At 28.3% G+C, this 21,699-nt stretch overlaps 4 pseudogenes; 2 read left to right on the top strand and 2 right to left on the bottom strand.

Annotated features, from left to right (window-relative positions):
* Positions 1 to 324: 324 nt before the first annotated feature.
* Positions 325 to 1,824, top strand: LOC145981145 (NADH-ubiquinone oxidoreductase chain 5 pseudogene; annotated as a pseudogene).
* Positions 1,825 to 4,656: 2,832 nt separating this feature from the next.
* LOC145981167 (cytochrome c oxidase subunit 2 pseudogene) lies at positions 4,657 to 6,383 on the bottom strand (annotated as a pseudogene).
* A 9,213-nt stretch (positions 6,384 to 15,596) lies between these two features.
* On the top strand, positions 15,597 to 17,096 carry LOC145981522 (NADH-ubiquinone oxidoreductase chain 5 pseudogene; annotated as a pseudogene).
* A 2,832-nt stretch (positions 17,097 to 19,928) lies between these two features.
* Positions 19,929 to 21,699, bottom strand: part of LOC145981166 (cytochrome c oxidase subunit 2 pseudogene) — a 1,971-nt pseudogene continuing 200 nt past the window's right edge.

Genomic DNA, 21,699 nt, shown 5'->3' with positions numbered 1-21,699 from the left:
ATCTGTTGGGTGAAATTAGCCTATTAAATAGAATTATTGGGTGATCTTACTTTAGTTTTGTAGGTGTTGCATTACTCTCCTTTTTAAGTGCTGGTTATACTTTATATTTATATTCTTACACTCAACATGGAATATACTACTCTGGTGTATTTTCTTGCTGAAGAAGTAACATTCGTGAATATTTATTGTTATTTTGTCATTTATTTCCATTAAATTTTTTAATTGTTTTTTGTTCTCCAATATTTCATTGAATTTAAATTATTTAAGTAGTTTAAGTAGAATAGTAAGTTGTGGGCTTAGTGGTAACTAAAAGTTCTTAGATCAATGGTTTTTAATTTTTTTATTACAAGTATAGTATCAATTATCTTATTAATTAGTAGAATAATTTTATTATTATTAGGGATAGTATTTTTAGTTAGGGATATTACAATTTTTATTGAGTGAAATATTGTTAATTTGAATAGTTCTAGTATTATCATAACAATATTATTTGATTGGATATCTTTAATTTTTATAGGATTAGTTATATATATCTCTTCTATGGTTATTAATTATAGAGGTTCTTATATAGAAGGGGACTATAATATAAATCGATTTATTATTTTAGTTTTACTATTTGTTGGATCTATAATGTTTTTAATTATTTCTCCTAATATTATTAGAATTATTTTAGGATGAGATGGCCTAGGACTAGTTTCTTACTGCCTAGTAATTTATTATCAGAATGTTCGTTCCTATTCTGCTGGAATATTAACTGCTTTGTCTAACCGAATTGGTGATGTATTCATTTTATTATCTATTGCTTGAATATTAAATTATGGTAGCTGAAATTATATTTATTATTTATGATTAATTTCTGATTTTGATATGTTATTAATTACTAGATTTATTATTATTGCTGGGATAACAAAGAGTGCACAAATTCCATTCTCTGCATGATTGCCGGCAGCTATAGCTGCACCAACCCCAGTTTCTGCATTCGTTCATTCTTCTACTTTGGTTACTGCCGGGGTTTATTTATTAATTCGTTTTGGAGACATGTTGATATATACTGTTTTTGGCAGGATACTTTTATTATTATCAGGACTAACTATATTTATAGCTGGGGTTGGTGCTAATTTTGAGTATGATTTGAGGAAAATTATTGCTTTATCTACTTTAAGACAACTTGGGTTAATAATGTTAACATTATCTATGGGATTAAAGGAGCTATCATTTTTTCATTTATTGACGCATGCTATATTTAAGTCTTTATTGTTTTTTTGTGCCGGGGTAGTTATTCATGTGGTAGGGGATGTTCAGGACATTCGTTGTATGGGGGGCTTAATTAATAAAATACCAATAACTATTTCTTGTATAATAATTTCTAGCCTTGCCCTGTGTGGAATGCCATTTTTGGCTGGGTTTTATTCTAAGGATTTAATTTTGGAAATATTAAGCATATCTTCTTTTAATTTAGTAATATTTGTTTTGTTATGAATTTCTACAGGTATAACCATAGCTTATAGTTTTCGATTAAATTACTATTTAGTTGGTAAATCTTATAGAGGTATATCATTTCAGTTCTTTTCAGATGATGGGGGGTGAGGTATATTTAAAGGTATATTAGGCCTACTATTCTTATCTATTGTAGGGGGTTCCGGGTTAATATGATTAATCGTTCCTTCTGTTTTTGTTATTGTTATTCCACCTAGTTTAAAAATAGGGGCAATTATGTGTATTTTATTGGGGGGGTGAATTGGGTATAATATTACATCTTTCTTGTTCGAGATTTATCCATTTTTTAATAATAAAATAATATATTATTTATTAGGTGGAATATGATTTTTACCTTATTTATCCTCTGGTGGATTAATTGGTAGTTCATTTATTACTGGCGGTCTATATATTAAGGCTGTTGATTGTGGGTGAAGTGAACTTATGGGTGGACAGGGAGTCTATAAGTATATAAGGAGTGGTTCTTTAAGTATCCAATTAATACATTCTAATTATTTTAATATTTATTTTATATTTTCATTTTTAATAGTAATTTTATTAATAATTTATATGTGTTTATATAGCTTATAATAAAGCATAATATTGAAGTTATTAGGAAGAATAAAATAATTCTGTAGGCACTTCTTGAGCTTATTTAAAGTTCAGCTTTATCATGAAAAGATAATGTAATTTTATACTAAAGAAATAGTGTAAAGAGTATTAATGGAATTTCACCACTAAAGATGGAAGTTAGCAGCCCCCACTTAATAAGATACCCCTTAACTGAGGAGATAACCCTAATTTTATTATTAACATTAATATGCCGCCTCTTTTTGGCTTCAGTTAAATAAGCAAGGGTAATATATACCAATTTATTCAGGTCGAAGCTGATTGCTTTTGCTTCTTGCTCAGTAAAGTAAATTGAATTATTCAATACCTTTTGAATGCAACTCAAATATTATTATTAACTATTACTCTAGCATGCTCATTCTAGTGATCCTTGGGTTCATTCATGATATAAACCTAAAAGTAAGATTAATAGGAATAGGAGTCTAACACATATTCAATATATTAGTTTTGAATTAGTAATAATAACTGTTATTGGTAATAGTAATACAATTTCTACATCAAAAATTAGAAAAATTACTGCAATTAGAAAGAATTTTATAGAGAATGGAATTCGCGCTGAGGATTTTGGGTCAAATCCACACTCAAACGGTGATCTTTTTTCTCGGTCTGTAATTATTTTTTTTGATAGTAATGTGGATAATATTATTACAATTGAGGTAATTATTATAATTAATAATGAGGTACTTATGATTATGTTAATTATTTACTTTATTTTATTATAATCTTTTTAATTGGAAGTTAAGTGTACTTTAAATATACTAAGTAAATTATCTACCTCATCAGTAAATTGAAATATAAAGGAATAATCAGACTACATCTACGAAATGTCAATATCAGGCTGCTGCTTCAAATCCGAAGTGATGTGTTGGTGAAAAATGACATAAGATGTGTCGAGCTAAGCATACCCCTAGGAATGTTGATCCAATAATAACATGTAATCCCTGAAATCCTGTTGCTATAAAGAATGTGGATCCATATACTGCATCAGCGATAGTAAAGGGGGATTCATAATATTCATATGCCTGAAGAATAGTAAAATATATTCCTAATATTAATGTTAATATAAGGGCTTGCGTTGTATGTGAGTGGTTTTTTTCTAATAACCCATGATGGGCTCATGTTACTGTTACTCCTGAGGCTAGTAAAATTGCTGTATTTAATAAAGGTACTTGTATTGGGTTAAATGGAGTAATTCCCCTTGGTGGTCATAATATCCCTAGCTCAATTGTTGGGGACAGTCTTCTATGAAAAAATGCTCAAAAGAAGGATACAAAAAATAATACTTCTGAAATAATAAATAGAATTATACCTCATCGTAGTCCTATTATAACTTGATTTGTATGTAATCCTTGATATGTTCCTTCTCGTGAAATATCTCGTCATCATTGAATTATTGTAAGAAGTATAGTTGTTATTCCTATTGATAATAGAATTATATTTTGTTGGTGAAATCATCTAATTATCCCTGTTGTTAATATTATTGCTCTAATAGCTCCTGTTGCGGGTCATGGGCTCTGATCTACTAGATGATATGGGTGATTTTGGTTTGCTGACATTGGTTATTTTGATTCTCTAGAATAAATAGCAATTAATAAGGCAAATACATAAGATTGGATAAATGCTACGGCTGTTTCTATAATAATTAATATAATTTGTGCTAAAATTAATATTGAAAGTCCAATAATTTCTAATATTGTTCCTGTATTTCCAATTATTGATATTATTAAATGTCCAACTATTATGTTTGCTGCTAGTCGCACTGATAGGGTTATTGGACGGATTAGATTTCTAATTATTTCAATACCTACTATAATTGGTATTAATAGTGCTGGTACACCTTCCGGTACTAGATGTGCTAATATGTGTTTTGTGTTATTGATTCACCCAAATAATATAAATGATAATCATATTGGTAGGGCTAGGGTTAGGGTAAATACTAAATGACTTGATCTAGTAAATACATAGGGTAGTAATCCTATTGAATTATTAAATAAGATTATTGAAAATATACTAATAAATATTAGGGTTCTTCCCTGGTGACTAATTATCCCTAAAAATGTTTTAAATTCTTCATGTAACTTTATTATTATTATGTTATATAATATAGAAGTTCGTGATTGTATTAATCAAAATGGGGCTGGGATTATTAATAATCCCAGGAATGTTCTTATTCAATTTAATGATATATTTATAATTGATGATGTTGGGTCAAATGATGAGAATAATCTTGTTATCATTTTCAGTATTTAATTTTTGGTTTATTTTCTATTTTAAAGTTGTTATTATTTAATAATTTACTATAATTATAATAATTGATGATTATAAATAGAAAATAAATTGATATAAATATTATAAATAGGATAATTCAATTTAATGGGTATATTTGTGGAATAAAAAAGTATCTAATAAAGATAATTTAGGTTTGACATTCCTATGTTATATGTTAACTAACTTTTTCATTAGAAGTAGTTGTTATATTACTATTTTGTGGTTTAAGAGACCATTACTTACTTTTCAGTCATCTAATGATTCTTGTATAATTTTTATTAATCAATTAATAAAAGATTTGTGAGTTGTAGTTTCAACAATAATTGGTATGAATCTATGGTTAGAACCACAAATTTCTGAACACTGTCCGAAAAATAAGCCAATTCGACTAATATTTACTCCTGCCTGGTTAAGTCGTCCTGGGGTGGCGTCTATTTTAATCCCTATAGATGGTATGGCTCATGAGTGTAATACATCTGCAGATGTAGTTAGTACTCGGATATTTATGTTAATTGGTAATACTGTTCGATTATCTACATCTAACAATCGAAATGAGTCTATAGATATTTCATTTGTTGGGGATATGTATGAGTCAAATTCTGCCTTTATAAAATCGGAATATTCATAACTTCAGTATCATTGATGTCCAATAGTTTTAAGAGTTAATGAAGGTTGATTGATTTCATCTAATAGATATAATAAACGTAGAGAGGGTAGGGCAATAAAAACTAGGGTAATTGCTGGTATAATTGTTCATATTGTTTCTAATGTTTGTCCTTCTAAAAGTATTCGGTTTGTTAATTTGTTATTAAATAGTGATGCTATTAAGTACCCTACTAATACTGTAATTATAATTAAAATTAATATTGTGTGGTCATGGAAAAATATTATTTGTTCTATTAATGGGGAGGATCTATCTTGTAATCCTACTTGATTTCAGGTTGCCACTTTTAAGTAAGGGATACCCCTTATATTTGAAGCTTAAGTTCAATGCACTTCTCTGCCACCTTAAAAATTAGTTGTTAGTAAGTAGTATTGGAAGTTCTGAATATGTATGTTCAGAGGGAGGTGACATTTGATATCATTCAATTGATGATGCTTGTTGTAGATTAAATAATGTTGGTCGGGCACTTGTCATACCTTCTCAGGTAATAAAAATTATAATAATTACTGCTGTAAATGATAGGATTGACCCTAATCTTGAAACAATATTTCATATTGTATATGCATCTGGGTAATCCGAATATCGTCGTGGTATTCCTCTTAATCCTAAAAAATGTTGTGGGAAGAATGTTAAGTTGACTCCAATAAATATTGAGATAAATTGAATTTTTAATCAATCTGGATTTATTATTACTCCTGTAAATAATGGAAATCAATGTACTAGTCCTGCTATAATAGCAAATACTGCTCCTATAGATAATACATAATGAAAATGTGCTACAACATAGTATGTGTCGTGTAGCACAATGTCTAGTGATGAGTTTGCTAATACTACTCCTGTTAATCCCCCTATTGTAAATAAGAAAATAAATCCTAATGCTCATAATATTGATGGAGAGTAATTAATTTGTGTTCCATGTAGTGTTGCAATTCATCTAAATACCTTAATTCCTGTTGGTACAGCGATAATTATTGTAGCTGCAGTAAAATATGCTCGGGTATCAACATCTATTCCCACAGTAAATATATGGTGTGCTCATACAATAAATCCTAGGAACCCAATTGCTATTATTGCATAAATTATTCCAAGAACTCCAAATGTTTCTTTTTTACCTCTTTCTTGAGTTACAATATGTGAAATTATTCCAAATCCCGGTAGGATTAGAATATACACTTCTGGGTGTCCAAAGAATCAGAATAGGTGTTGATATAAGATTGGATCTCCACCACCAGATGGGTCAAAAAATGAGGTATTTAAATTTCGATCTGTTAATAGTATTGTAATTGCTCCTGCTAGAACTGGTAGTGATAATAATAGTAGAACTGCAGTGATTACTACTGATCATACGAATAATGGTACTCGTTCTATGGATATTCCTATAGTTCGCATATTAATTACTGTTGTAATAAAATTTACTGCCCCTAGAATAGAGGATACTCCTGCTAAATGTAATGAAAAAATTGATAAATCTACAGAGGCTCCAGCATGTGCAATTCCTGCAGATAGTGGAGGATACACTGTTCAACCAGTTCCTGCACCACTCTCTACAATTCTTCCTGATAATAGTAGAGTTAATGATGGGGGTAGTAATCAAAATCTTATATTATTTAATCGTGGGAAGGCTATATCTGGGGCTCCAATTATTAAAGGTACTAGTCAGTTTCCAAATCCCCCAATTATAATAGGTATTACTATGAAAAAAATTATAATAAATGCGTGTGCAGTTACAATCACATTGTAGATTTGATCATCTCCAATTAAACTTCCTGGCTGGCCTAATTCTATACGGATTAAGATACTTAATGATGTTCCAACTATTCCTGATCATACTCCGAAAAATAAATATATTGTACCAATATCTTTATGGTTAGTAGAAAATAATCATCGTTGCAAGAATGAGATGACTGAAGTTATAGGTGATAAACTGTAAATTTATTTATGAGTTTAATACTCTCTCATTAAATTTTGGCTTTATAGTTAAGAATAATAATTTTGAACTGCAATTTCAGGGTGATACATATGTGTATTAAGGCCTAAAAGAGTACCCTTTATTTATGACTTTGAAGGTCATTAGTTTAAAATTAACTTAAGACCTTATGAAGATTTTATAGAGATATGTAAATTGGTTGAATTATAGGTAATCCACACACTGAAAGAAAAATTGTAACTACCGATAATACTTGTTCTTTTAAATTTAACGGTTTGTTGTTAATAATATTTCATATGTTAGTTTTATAATTTATTAAAATTGATGTAAGTGAGGTTCGTAAGTAATAATATAGGGTTAACAACGATATACTAATTAGAATTATAATTATAATTAATTGCTTAAAGTTAGTTGTTTGGATAATGACTATCCATTTTGGTAAAAACCCTAGTAAAGGTGGTAGTCCACCAAGAGATAATATTGATATGAATAAGGATATTTTTTTAATGGGTGGAAGTTTTAATATAAACAGTTGATGGACGTAGTATGTTTTGTTTATTGAAAATAACATAATGGTAGAGGTAGTTATAAGAATATATAGTAGTAAATATGTTAACCAGGTATTATCTTCTGATGTTATTCTTAGAATAATTCATGATATGTGGTTAATTGATGAAAAGGCTATAATTTTTCGTAACGAGGTTTGATTTAACCCTCCAATTGCTCCAATAATTGCTGATGTTCTAATTGTCAAAATTAAGATTATGTTTAAATTGTCAATTACATAACTAAGCAATGTTGATGGAGCAATTTTTTGAATAGTTGTTATTACTAAGCAGTTAACTCATGTTATTCCTTCTATAACTTCTGGTATTCAAATGTGAAATGGAGCAGCTCCTATTTTTATTAATAAAGCTATAGTTAAAAGCTGGATTTGTATATTGAAGTTTATAGCATTAATTATAATTAATGCTGCGGCCAAGATTATTGATGATGCTAATGCTTGAATTAGGAAATATTTAAGTGATGCTTCTGTATTTCGTTGATTATTTGGTGTAGAAATTAACGGAATAAAAGATATTAAGTTAATTTCTAACCCTATTCAGGCTGCATATCATGAGGTGGAAGAAATAGAAAGGAGGGTTCCTATTGTGAGGGTCAATAGGAATATTATTTTCTTGGGGGTTGTGAGCATTAAAAAGGGAAGGATTAATTATAGACCTTCATATGTGGGGTATGAGCCCTCTAGCTTAATTAGCTTACCTTTTTATTATATTTTGGTGTATGATGCACTATGGGGTTTGATACCATTGGAGAAAGTTTAATTCTTTCAATTATAAAAATTCATTTTTGTTACAAATAAATTAATAAGAACATGTTAAATTTCATGTATACTTTACCCTATCATGGTAATCCTTTTTCAGACATCTTATTTATAAATAAGTTATAACAGTGGGTTAATAATACTATTTATTAGACTTTTATTGTTATGATCAATAAGTAGAACCCATTTATTAAATAATATAAAATACTTCAGAATCCTTTTTAATTTTATCCAATTTCTTTTAAGTCTTTGTAGCCTAACTTAAGGTAATTTACTTAATTAACATGTCATTTTAATACTTATTGAGTCTAGAGAAAAAAGAAGTTAATATATCTATATAGAACACAATTTTGAGGGAAAAAAAAATTGTGTTCTATATAGTATGGGAAAGTGAGTTAAAAGAAAATAGGGGGGAAATTTTCGTGAGATAATTCCTAATTATAATTTAATTTAATATAATACATATTATATAATAATAAAGAACCTCTCTTTATATTTTAGAGTTAAAGTTTTATTCTAGCTTAAAATTCCCTAGTTAAATTTTACATATGTATTTATTAAAGAGAGGAAAAATTTCCCCCAATTTTTTATGGATTGAGGTGGTGTGTTTGAATTTAATTCGCAGTGTGTGGTTTTGTTTAATTTTAATGTAAATTAGATTACAGGATTTTAAATTTTAATATTTATTTTGTCCGGCTAAATTCGTGCCAGCTGCCGCGGTTAGACGTGGGGACATAAGTGGAGAGTTGTTGGCTTAATTGTAGTAATAATTGATTTTTAGTTGTTTATATTTTATTTATTAGGTGAAATTTTTAATATAATTTGTTCTCTATTTTTATTAACTCTATAAAGATGATATGTTAAACTAGGATTAGATACCCTATTATTATCATTGTAAATTTGGTTTGAGTAGTATTAGTTATGATCTTGAAACTCAAAGAATTTGGCGGTGCTTTATTCTATTTAGAGGAACCTGTCCCGTAATCGATATTCCGCGTTGTATTTGACCTATTATTGTAAAATATCAGTTTGTATACCGCCGTAATTTGAATATTTAAATATATATATTCTTTTTTTCTGTTGAAATATATTTCAGGTCAAGGTGCAGCTTATTAGTGGGTGGAGATGGGTTACATTATGTTGATTTGGATAATGTATTGGAATTATATTTGAAATTGGATTTAATCGTAATTTTGTTTTAGAATAACATTTTGGTTTATTAGCTCTAGGGCATGCACACATCGCCCGTCGCTCTCATTTATATAGGTGAGATAAGTCGTAACATAGTAGGCGTACCGGAAGGTGTGCCTAGTTTGAATAATATCAAAATATTTCTGTTAGTTAGAATATTCATTTACATTGAGTAAGTTAGTCGTGCGATTCGACATATTTTGATAGAAATTTTATTACTATTTGAATTTAGTTTATAAGTTGATTTTATATGAAAAGTAATTTTATTGGGGTTGGTTATATATTTAGTATATATAAATTAGTTTGTTATAGGTTATTAGTACAGTGTTGGGATTTATTAAATATATGAAATATTAATTTTTATTATAGGAGATGTTAATGATCGTACCTTTTGTATCAGGGAGGATGAAATTTTAATTGAATATTCTATTTTCTCGAAGGGTAAGGAGCTAGTAGATTAATTTTAAGGTAAAAGTGTTATATTTTTCTGTTAAAATTGTTATTTGTAATAAAATGTTATTCGACTTATCTTATATCTAGTTATTAGGGAATTATATTTAATATAGCTTTACATTTTAATATTTTTTATACTACTATATGTATTATAATATTAATGTTTAGTTATGACTAGGGGGATGTGCTTCTGGTTAATATATTGGTTATAACTTTATATTAAACTATTATATTTATTGGTTTGGAGATTGCTAATTTTTGTAATTTTGTTATAATTTATTTGAAATTTTATTAAAAATTTAGTTTGGTTTTACTTGCTTACTTAATTATATGTTTTAATTGGTTTTATTTTGAAATTATGATTCTATTAGTATATTTATTTAATTAATTAAAGGAATTAGGCAAAATTTATTCTCGCCTGTTTATCAAAAACATCTTTTCATGATTTTTATATGAAGTATAACCTGCCCAATGACATTTGTTTAATGGCCGCGGTATTTTGACCGTGCGAAGGTAGCATAATCATTAGTCTTTTAATTGGGGGCTAGAATGAATGGTTGGACGAGGAATAGACTGTCTTTAGTTAATTAATATATAATTTTACTTTAAAGTGAAAAGGCTTTATTTTTTTAAGGGGACGATAAGACCCTATAGATCTTTATATTATTTTAATGATGTTTTGATTAGTGATATAATTATATATATTATTAAATAGTATTTTGTTGGGGTGATGGGAAGATAATAATTAGCTCTTTTTTATTTAATATTCAATAATTTTTGTTATTTAGATCCATTTTTAGTGATTTAAAGAATAAGTTACCTTAGGGATAACAGCGTAATCTTTCTTGAGAGATCATATCGACAGGAGGGGTTGCGACCTCGATGTTGGATTAAGATATCATTTGGGGGTAGCATTTCAAATTTGATGGTCTGTTCGACCTTTAATTTCTTACATGATCTGAGTTCAAACCGGCGTGAGCCAGGTTGGTTTCTATCTCTTAATATTAAAAGTGTTTTAGTACGAAAGGACCAAATACTTATATTATATATATAATATTGATTAATAATAATTACTATTATGGCAGAGAAGTGCATTGAATTTAGAATTCAATAATGAAGATAAATTTCTTTTTATAGTAGATGATATTAGATTTGTTTATTGGGGTTATTTCTTTTATTATTTTAGTTGTATGTGTTTTAATTAGAGTTGCTTTTTTTACTTTATTTGAGCGTAGGGTTTTAGGTTATATTCAAATTCGTAAGGGGCCTAATCGGGTTGGGATTTGTGGTATTTTTCAGCCTTTTGCTGATGCAGTTAAATTATTTACTAAGGAGCAAACACTACCTACTTTAAGAAACTATTATCCGTATTATATATCTCCAGTTTTTAGTTTATTTTTGTCTTTGGTTGTTTGGGTTGTTTTTCCATATCACACCTTATTATTTAATTTTTATTTGGGGGTATTTTTCTTTTTATGTTGTATGAGAATAGGAGTGTATAGAGTAATATCTGCCGGGTGGGCATCTAATTCTAATTATGCATTACTTGGGGGTCTTCGAGCGGTTGCTCAAACCATTTCTTATGAGGTTAGATTAGTATTAATTTTACTATCTTTTATTTTTTTAATTGGTGGTTATAATTTACTTTTATTTTATGTTTTTCAGGATTATTTATGATTTATTTTTATTGCTTTACCATTGGCGTTAGCTTGATTGAGTTCTTGTTTAGCTGAAACTAATCGGACTCCTTTTGACTTTGCTGAGGGGGAGTCTGAACTTGTTTCTGGGTTTAATGTTGAGTATAGCGCTGGCGGATTTGCTTTAATTTTTATATCTGAATATGCTAGTATTTTATTTATAAGTGTTTTATTTAGAATTTTATTGTTGGGGGGATACCACTTTTCTTATTTTTTTTACTTAAGGGTTATTTTTTTAGGATTTATTTATATTTGAATTCGAGGTACATTACCACGATTTCGTTATGATAAACTTATATATTTAGCTTGAAAGAGTTTTCTTCCGGTTTCTTTAAATTATTTTTTTTTGTTGGTTTTAGGGGATTAATTGTATCAATTTATATTTAGTTGCATAATAATTAGAATGTGAAGACTTCTAGAATATTTATATTCTATTTTATGTTTTCAAGACATACACTTAAAGTTTCAGTCAAGAAGTCATTTTTTTAAAATTTTATCTCATAATAGTAGGGTTGCCGGGGATATAATGAAATATATAAAATATATAATTGTTAATACTTGCCCAGTAGTAATATATGGGAGTCTCTACTGGTCGGGCTCCAATTCAGGTTAATAAATAAAGGTTGCAAACATTAATCAAAATAATACTTGATTTAATGGATAAAATTGTAGTCCGCGAAAATTTCTTTTATGGTGTATTGGTATAATAAATAAAAATTATAATAGATAATACTAGTGCTCACTACTCCTCCAAGTTTATTTGGAATTGATCGTAGAATGGCGTATGCAAACAGAAAGTTATCACTCTGGTTGAATGTGTACTGGGGTTACTAGTGGATTTGCAGGGGTAAAGTTTTCAGGATCTCCTAGGGTTGTTGGAAATATTAATGAGAGTTGTATTAGTAAAATTATAAGTATAAACCCTAATATATCTTTTATTGAGAAATATGGGTGGAATGGAATTTTATCCATGTTGCTATTAATAGATAGTGGGTTATTAGATCCGGTTTGATGCAAGAAAAGTAGATGAATTATGGATATTGCTATTAAAATAAATGGTAATAAAAAATGAAAGGCGAAGAATCGAGTTAGCGTAGCACTATCTACTGCAAATCCCCCCCAAATTCATTGGACTAGTATAGTTCCTAAATATGGAATTGCCGAAAGTAAATTAGTAATTACTGTGGCACCTCAAAATGATATTTGTCCCCATGGTAATACATATCCAACAAATGCTGTTGCTATTGTTGCTAGTATAATTATAACCCCAATAGATCATGTGTGAAAATATAAGTAGGATCCATAGTATATTCCTCGTCCAACATGTATATATATACAAATGAAAAATATGGAGGCACCATTAGCATGAATAGTTCGTAGTATTCACCCATAATTTACATCTCGGCAGATGTGTATTACTCTAGAAAAGGCTAAATCTGTTCTTGAAATATAATGTATTGCTAAAAAAAGAACTGTTAAGATTTGAATTGAAAGACATATCCCTATAAGTGATCCAAAATTTCATCAATAGGAAATATTTAGTGGGGCTGGCAAGTCTACTAATGCATTATTTGCTAATTTAAGTAGGGGGTGATAAATCCGTGCTGGTTTTGTCATTTGTAATTATTTAATTATTTTTAGAGGCCCATGTGAAAGTCTAGTAATTTTTACAATTGTAATTAATGTAATAAATAGATATACTACTGTTATAGTAGTTATTATTATAATGGATTCGTTGTATAATTTTATCCCTGGCAGGGGTGGTGTACTTCTTCAGGTTGTATAGGTATCTATATTTTGTAGTATTGAGGGGACTAATAATGGGTCTATTATTATTAATATAAGTAAACACAATAATATTAAAGTTGCACCCATAACTATTATTTTTGTTCTTATTTTGAATATTTCATTTGGTGTAAGTCTTGTTGTATAAATAAATAGAACTAATATTCCTCCTAAAAATACTAGAAATAATACATAGGAAAGTCATGTGGATTTTAAAAATGTGATTATTGTTAGGCAGGCAGTAATAGTTTGTATAATTAGTGTAATTCCTATAGATAGTGGATGTTTTATATATAATATTATTAATGCCAATAATAATATAACAGTAATTAGTATTAATTGTATTTTAATATCAAGGGGTAGTTTAATAAAAATATTGGCTTTGGGAGCTAATGATGATATAATTATATCTTCCTTGATGTTTTTAGAATTATTAATTCATTAATGATTTACAAGACCATTGTTTTTATTAAACTATAAAAACTTATGTTAAGAGTATTATTTATATTATTTATTTTATTTATTAGATTTTTATGCTTTATTTCTCAACGTAGGCATTTATTAGTAACTCTATTAAGACTTGAATTTATTGTGTTATCCTTATATTTATATATAACTTATTATTTTATTAATAATCAGGAAGAAGCTTATTTTTGTTTATTATTTATTTCTTTTTGTGTATGTGAGGGAGCTCTTGGTCTGTCTGTTATAGTATCAGTTACACGTACTCATGGTAATGATTATTTTAATTCTTTTGTATTATTAAAATGTTAAAATATATTTTTTTATTTTATATTTTTAATCCTTTTGAGATTTAATAGTTCTTTATGAATGGTGGTTCAAATTTCTATTATTTTTGGTTGTTTTTTGTTTTTATTAATAGTATGATTTGGTATCGGAGTATGGGGGACTGGTTATTTTATTGGCTTAGATGTGATGTCTTATTCTTTAATTTTGCTTAGCATTTGAATTATTTTTTTAATAATAGTAGCTAGAAATAGTATTATATCTAGTTATTTTTACCCTTGTAGATTTATATTTTTGTTAATTATTTTATTATTATTATTAATATTAACTTTTATAAGAATAAATTTTTTTTATTTTATTTGTTTTTTGAGGGATCATTAGTCCCTACTTTATTTTTAATTTTAGGGTGAGGATATCAACCAGAGCGAGTACAAGCGGGGGTATATTTACTTTTTTATACATTACTTGCTTCTTTACCTCTTTTGGTTGGTATCTTTATGTTAAATTATAAGATATGGGTTTATATATATATATATTTAAATATATTAATATTAATATAAATTATTTTATTTGATATATTAGAATGGTGTTTGCTTTTTTAGTAAAAATACCTATATTTTTGGTTCATTTGTGACTACCTAGGGCTCATGTTGAGGCCCCAGTTAGTGGGTCTATGATTTTGGCTGGAATTTTATTAAAGCTTGGGGGGGTATGGGATTTTGCGAATTATTTCTTGTATTGAGAGATTAGCTGTTAAATATAATATTTTTTGATTTGGTATTAGAATTGTTGGAATTTGAATAATTAGTCTTGTTTGTATACGTCAAATTGATTTAAAGGCCTTGGTTGCATATTCATCTGTGGCACATATAGGTCTTGTTTTGATAGGGATTATAACTATGGGAGCATGAGGGATAAATGGTAGCCTTACTTTAATAGTAGCACATGGTCTTTGTTCTTCTGGGATATTTTGTTTAGTAAATATTACTTATGAACGATTAGGTAGTCGTAGTATATTAATTAATAGGGGGATAATTAATTATATTCCTAGATTATCTTTATGATGATTTATATTGAGAATTACTAATATAGCTGCTCCTCCTTCTATTAATCTGTTGGGTGAAATTAGCCTATTAAATAGAATTATTGGGTGATCTTACTTTAGTTTTGTAGGTGTTGCATTACTCTCCTTTTTAAGTGCTGGTTATACTTTATATTTATATTCTTACACTCAACATGGAATATACTACTCTGGTGTATTTTCTTGCTGAAGAAGTAACATTCGTGAATATTTATTGTTATTTTGTCATTTATTTCCATTAAATTTTTTAATTGTTTTTTGTTCTCCAATATTTCATTGAATTTAAATTATTTAAGTAGTTTAAGTAGAATAGTAAGTTGTGGGCTTAGTGGTAACTAAAAGTTCTTAGATCAATGGTTTTTAATTTTTTTATTACAAGTATAGTATCAATTATCTTATTAATTAGTAGAATAATTTTATTATTATTAGGGATAGTATTTTTAGTTAGGGATATTACAATTTTTATTGAGTGAAATATTGTTAATTTGAATAGTTCTAGTATTATCATAACAATATTATTTGATTGGATATCTTTAATTTTTATAGGATTAGTTATATATATCTCTTCTATGGTTATTAATTATAGAGGTTCTTATATAGAAGGGGACTATAATATAAATCGATTTATTATTTTAGTTTTACTATTTGTTGGATCTATAATGTTTTTAATTATTTCTCCTAATATTATTAGAATTATTTTAGGATGAGATGGCCTAGGACTAGTTTCTTACTGCCTAGTAATTTATTATCAGAATGTTCGTTCCTATTCTGCTGGAATATTAACTGCTTTGTCTAACCGAATTGGTGATGTATTCATTTTATTATCTATTGCTTGAATATTAAATTATGGTAGCTGAAATTATATTTATTATTTATGATTAATTTCTGATTTTGATATGTTATTAATTACTAGATTTATTATTATTGCTGGGATAACAAAGAGTGCACAAATTCCATTCTCTGCATGATTGCCGGCAGCTATAGCTGCACCAACCCCAGTTTCTGCATTCGTTCATTCTTCTACTTTGGTTACTGCCGGGGTTTATTTATTAATTCGTTTTGGAGACATGTTGATATATACTGTTTTTGGCAGGATACTTTTATTATTATCAGGACTAACTATATTTATAGCTGGGGTTGGTGCTAATTTTGAGTATGATTTGAGGAAAATTATTGCTTTATCTACTTTAAGACAACTTGGGTTAATAATGTTAACATTATCTATGGGATTAAAGGAGCTATCATTTTTTCATTTATTGACGCATGCTATATTTAAGTCTTTATTGTTTTTTTGTGCCGGGGTAGTTATTCATGTGGTAGGGGATGTTCAGGACATTCGTTGTATGGGGGGCTTAATTAATAAAATACCAATAACTATTTCTTGTATAATAATTTCTAGCCTTGCCCTGTGTGGAATGCCATTTTTGGCTGGGTTTTATTCTAAGGATTTAATTTTGGAAATATTAAGCATATCTTCTTTTAATTTAGTAATATTTGTTTTGTTATGAATTTCTACAGGTATAACCATAGCTTATAGTTTTCGATTAAATTACTATTTAGTTGGTAAATCTTATAGAGGTATATCATTTCAGTTCTTTTCAGATGATGGGGGGTGAGGTATATTTAAAGGTATATTAGGCCTACTATTCTTATCTATTGTAGGGGGTTCCGGGTTAATATGATTAATCGTTCCTTCTGTTTTTGTTATTGTTATTCCACCTAGTTTAAAAATAGGGGCAATTATGTGTATTTTATTGGGGGGGTGAATTGGGTATAATATTACATCTTTCTTGTTCGAGATTTATCCATTTTTTAATAATAAAATAATATATTATTTATTAGGTGGAATATGATTTTTACCTTATTTATCCTCTGGTGGATTAATTGGTAGTTCATTTATTACTGGCGGTCTATATATTAAGGCTGTTGATTGTGGGTGAAGTGAACTTATGGGTGGACAGGGAGTCTATAAGTATATAAGGAGTGGTTCTTTAAGTATCCAATTAATACATTCTAATTATTTTAATATTTATTTTATATTTTCATTTTTAATAGTAATTTTATTAATAATTTATATGTGTTTATATAGCTTATAATAAAGCATAATATTGAAGTTATTAGGAAGAATAAAATAATTCTGTAGGCACTTCTTGAGCTTATTTAAAGTTCAGCTTTATCATGAAAAGATAATGTAATTTTATACTAAAGAAATAGTGTAAAGAGTATTAATGGAATTTCACCACTAAAGATGGAAGTTAGCAGCCCCCACTTAATAAGATACCCCTTAACTGAGGAGATAACCCTAATTTTATTATTAACATTAATATGCCGCCTCTTTTTGGCTTCAGTTAAATAAGCAAGGGTAATATATACCAATTTATTCAGGTCGAAGCTGATTGCTTTTGCTTCTTGCTCAGTAAAGTAAATTGAATTATTCAATACCTTTTGAATGCAACTCAAATATTATTATTAACTATTACTCTAGCATGCTCATTCTAGTGATCCTTGGGTTCATTCATGATATAAACCTAAAAGTAAGATTAATAGGAATAGGAGTCTAACACATATTCAATATATTAGTTTTGAATTAGTAATAATAACTGTTATTGGTAATAGTAATACAATTTCTACATCAAAAATTAGAAAAATTACTGCAATTAGAAAGAATTTTATAGAGAATGGAATTCGCGCTGAGGATTTTGGGTCAAATCCACACTCAAACGGTGATCTTTTTTCTCGGTCTGTAATTATTTTTTTTGATAGTAATGTGGATAATATTATTACAATTGAGGTAATTATTATAATTAATAATGAGGTACTTATGATTATGTTAATTATTTACTTTATTTTATTATAATCTTTTTAATTGGAAGTTAAGTGTACTTTAAATATACTAAGTAAATTATCTACCTCATCAGTAAATTGAAATATAAAGGAATAATCAGACTACATCTACGAAATGTCAATATCAGGCTGCTGCTTCAAATCCGAAGTGATGTGTTGGTGAAAAATGACATAAGATGTGTCGAGCTAAGCATACCCCTAGGAATGTTGATCCAATAATAACATGTAATCCCTGAAATCCTGTTGCTATAAAGAATGTGGATCCATATACTGCATCAGCGATAGTAAAGGGGGATTCATAATATTCATATGCCTGAAGAATAGTAAAATATATTCCTAATATTAATGTTAATATAAGGGCTTGCGTTGTATGTGAGTGGTTTTTTTCTAATAACCCATGATGGGCTCATGTTACTGTTACTCCTGAGGCTAGTAAAATTGCTGTATTTAATAAAGGTACTTGTATTGGGTTAAATGGAGTAATTCCCCTTGGTGGTCATAATATCCCTAGCTCAATTGTTGGGGACAGTCTTCTATGAAAAAATGCTCAAAAGAAGGATACAAAAAATAATACTTCTGAAATAATAAATAGAATTATACCTCATCGTAGTCCTATTATAACTTGATTTGTATGTAATCCTTGATATGTTCCTTCTCGTGAAATATCTCGTCATCATTGAATTATTGTAAGAAGTATAGTTGTTATTCCTATTGATAATAGAATTATATTTTGTTGGTGAAATCATCTAATTATCCCTGTTGTTAATATTATTGCTCTAATAGCTCCTGTTGCGGGTCATGGGCTCTGATCTACTAGATGATATGGGTGATTTTGGTTTGCTGACATTGGTTATTTTGATTCTCTAGAATAAATAGCAATTAATAAGGCAAATACATAAGATTGGATAAATGCTACGGCTGTTTCTATAATAATTAATATAATTTGTGCTAAAATTAATATTGAAAGTCCAATAATTTCTAATATTGTTCCTGTATTTCCAATTATTGATATTATTAAATGTCCAACTATTATGTTTGCTGCTAGTCGCACTGATAGGGTTATTGGACGGATTAGATTTCTAATTATTTCAATACCTACTATAATTGGTATTAATAGTGCTGGTACACCTTCCGGTACTAGATGTGCTAATATGTGTTTTGTGTTATTGATTCACCCAAATAATATAAATGATAATCATATTGGTAGGGCTAGGGTTAGGGTAAATACTAAATGACTTGATCTAGTAAATACATAGGGTAGTAATCCTATTGAATTATTAAATAAGATTATTGAAAATATACTAATAAATATTAGGGTTCTTCCCTGGTGACTAATTATCCCTAAAAATGTTTTAAATTCTTCATGTAACTTTATTATTATTATGTTATATAATATAGAAGTTCGTGATTGTATTAATCAAAATGGGGCTGGGATTATTAATAATCCCAGGAATGTTCTTATTCAATTTAATGATATATTTATAATTGATGATGTTGGGTCAAATGATGAGAATAATCTTGTTATCATTTTCAGTATTTAATTTTTGGTTTATTTTCTATTTTAAAGTTGTTATTATTTAATAATTTACTATAATTATAATAATTGATGATTATAAATAGAAAATAAATTGATATAAATATTATAAATAGGATAATTCAATTTAATGGGTATATTTGTGGAATAAAAAAGTATCTAATAAAGATAATTTAGGTTTGACATTCCTATGTTATATGTTAACTAACTTTTTCATTAGAAGTAGTTGTTATATTACTATTTTGTGGTTTAAGAGACCATTACTTACTTTTCAGTCATCTAATGATTCTTGTATAATTTTTATTAATCAATTAATAAAAGATTTGTGAGTTGTAGTTTCAACAATAATTGGTATGAATCTATGGTTAGAACCACAAATTTCTGAACACTGTCCGAAAAATAAGCCAATTCGACTAATATTTACTCCTGCCTGGTTAAGTCGTCCTGGGGTGGCGTCTATTTTAATCCCTATAGATGGTATGGCTCATGAGTGTAATACATCTGCAGATGTAGTTAGTACTCGGATATTTATGTTAATTGGTAATACTGTTCGATTATCTACATCTAACAATCGAAATGAGTCTATAGATATTTCATTTGTTGGGGATATGTATGAGTCAAATTCTGCCTTTATAAAATCGGAATATTCATAACTTCAGTATCATTGATGTCCAATAGTTTTAAGAGTTAATGAAGGTTGATTGATTTCATCTAATAGATATAATAAACGTAGAGAGGGTAGGGCAATAAAAACTAGGGTAATTGCTGGTATAATTGTTCATATTGTTTCTAATGTTTGTCCTTCTAAAAGTATTCGGTTTGTTAATTTGTTATTAAATAGTGATGCTATTAAGTACCCTACTAATACTGTAATTATAATTAAAATTAATATTGTGTGGTCATGGAAAAATATTATTTGTTCTATTAATGGGGAGGATCTATCTTGTAATCCTACTTGATTTCAGGTTGCCACTTTTAAGTAAGGGATACCCCTTATATTTGAAGCTTAAGTTCAATGCACTTCTCTGCCACCTTAAAAATTAGTTGTTAGTAAGTAGTATTGGAAGTTCTGAATATGTATGTTCAGAGGGAGGTGACATTTGATATCATTCAATTGATGATGCTTGTTGTAGATTAAATAATGTTGGTCGGGCACTTGTCATACCTTCTCAGGTAATAAAAATTATAATAATTACTGCTGTAAATGATAGGATTGACCCTAATCTTGAAACAATATTTCATATTGTATATGCATCTGGGTAATCCGAATATCGTCGTGGTATTCCTCTTAATCCTAAAAAATGTTGTGGGAAGAATGTTAAGTTGACTCCAATAAATATTGAGATAAATTGAATTTTTAATCAATCTGGATTTATTATTACTCCTGTAAATAATGGAAATCAATGTACTAGTCCTGCTATAATAGCAAATACTGCTCCTATAGATAATACATAATGAAAATGTGCTACAACATAGTATGTGTCGTGTAGCACAATGTCTAGTGATGAGTTTGCTAATACTACTCCTGTTAATCCCCCTATTGTAAATAAGAAAATAAATCCTAATGCTCATAATATTGATGGAGAGTAATTAATTTGTGTTCCATGTAGTGTTGCAATTCATCTAAATACCTTAATTCCTGTTGGTACAGCGATAATTATTGTAGCTGCAGTAAAATATGCTCGGGTATCAACATCTATTCCCACAGTAAATATATGGTGTGCTCATACAATAAATCCTAGGAACCCAATTGCTATTATTGCATAAATTATTCCAAGAACTCCAAATGTTTCTTTTTTACCTCTTTCTTGAGTTACAATATGTGAAATTATTCCAAATCCCGGTAGGATTAGAATATACACTTCTGGGTGTCCAAAGAATCAGAATAGGTGTTGATATAAGATTGGATCTCCACCACCAGATGGGTCAAAAAATGAGGTATTTAAATTTCGATCTGTTAATAGTATTGTAATTGCTCCTGCTAGAACTGGTAGTGATAATAATAGTAGAACTGCAGTGATTACTACTGATCATACGAATAATGGTACTCGTTCTATGGATATTCCTATAGTTCGCAT

This window comes from Lepisma saccharinum, chromosome 29 (assembly GCF_977018435.1).
Source record: "Lepisma saccharinum chromosome 29, izLepSacc3.1, whole genome shotgun sequence".
Lineage (NCBI taxonomy): Eukaryota > Metazoa > Arthropoda > Insecta > Zygentoma > Lepismatidae > Lepisma > Lepisma saccharinum.
The sequence above is the reverse complement of the archived record's forward strand: the minus strand, read 5'-3'. Positions and strand labels throughout refer to the sequence as shown.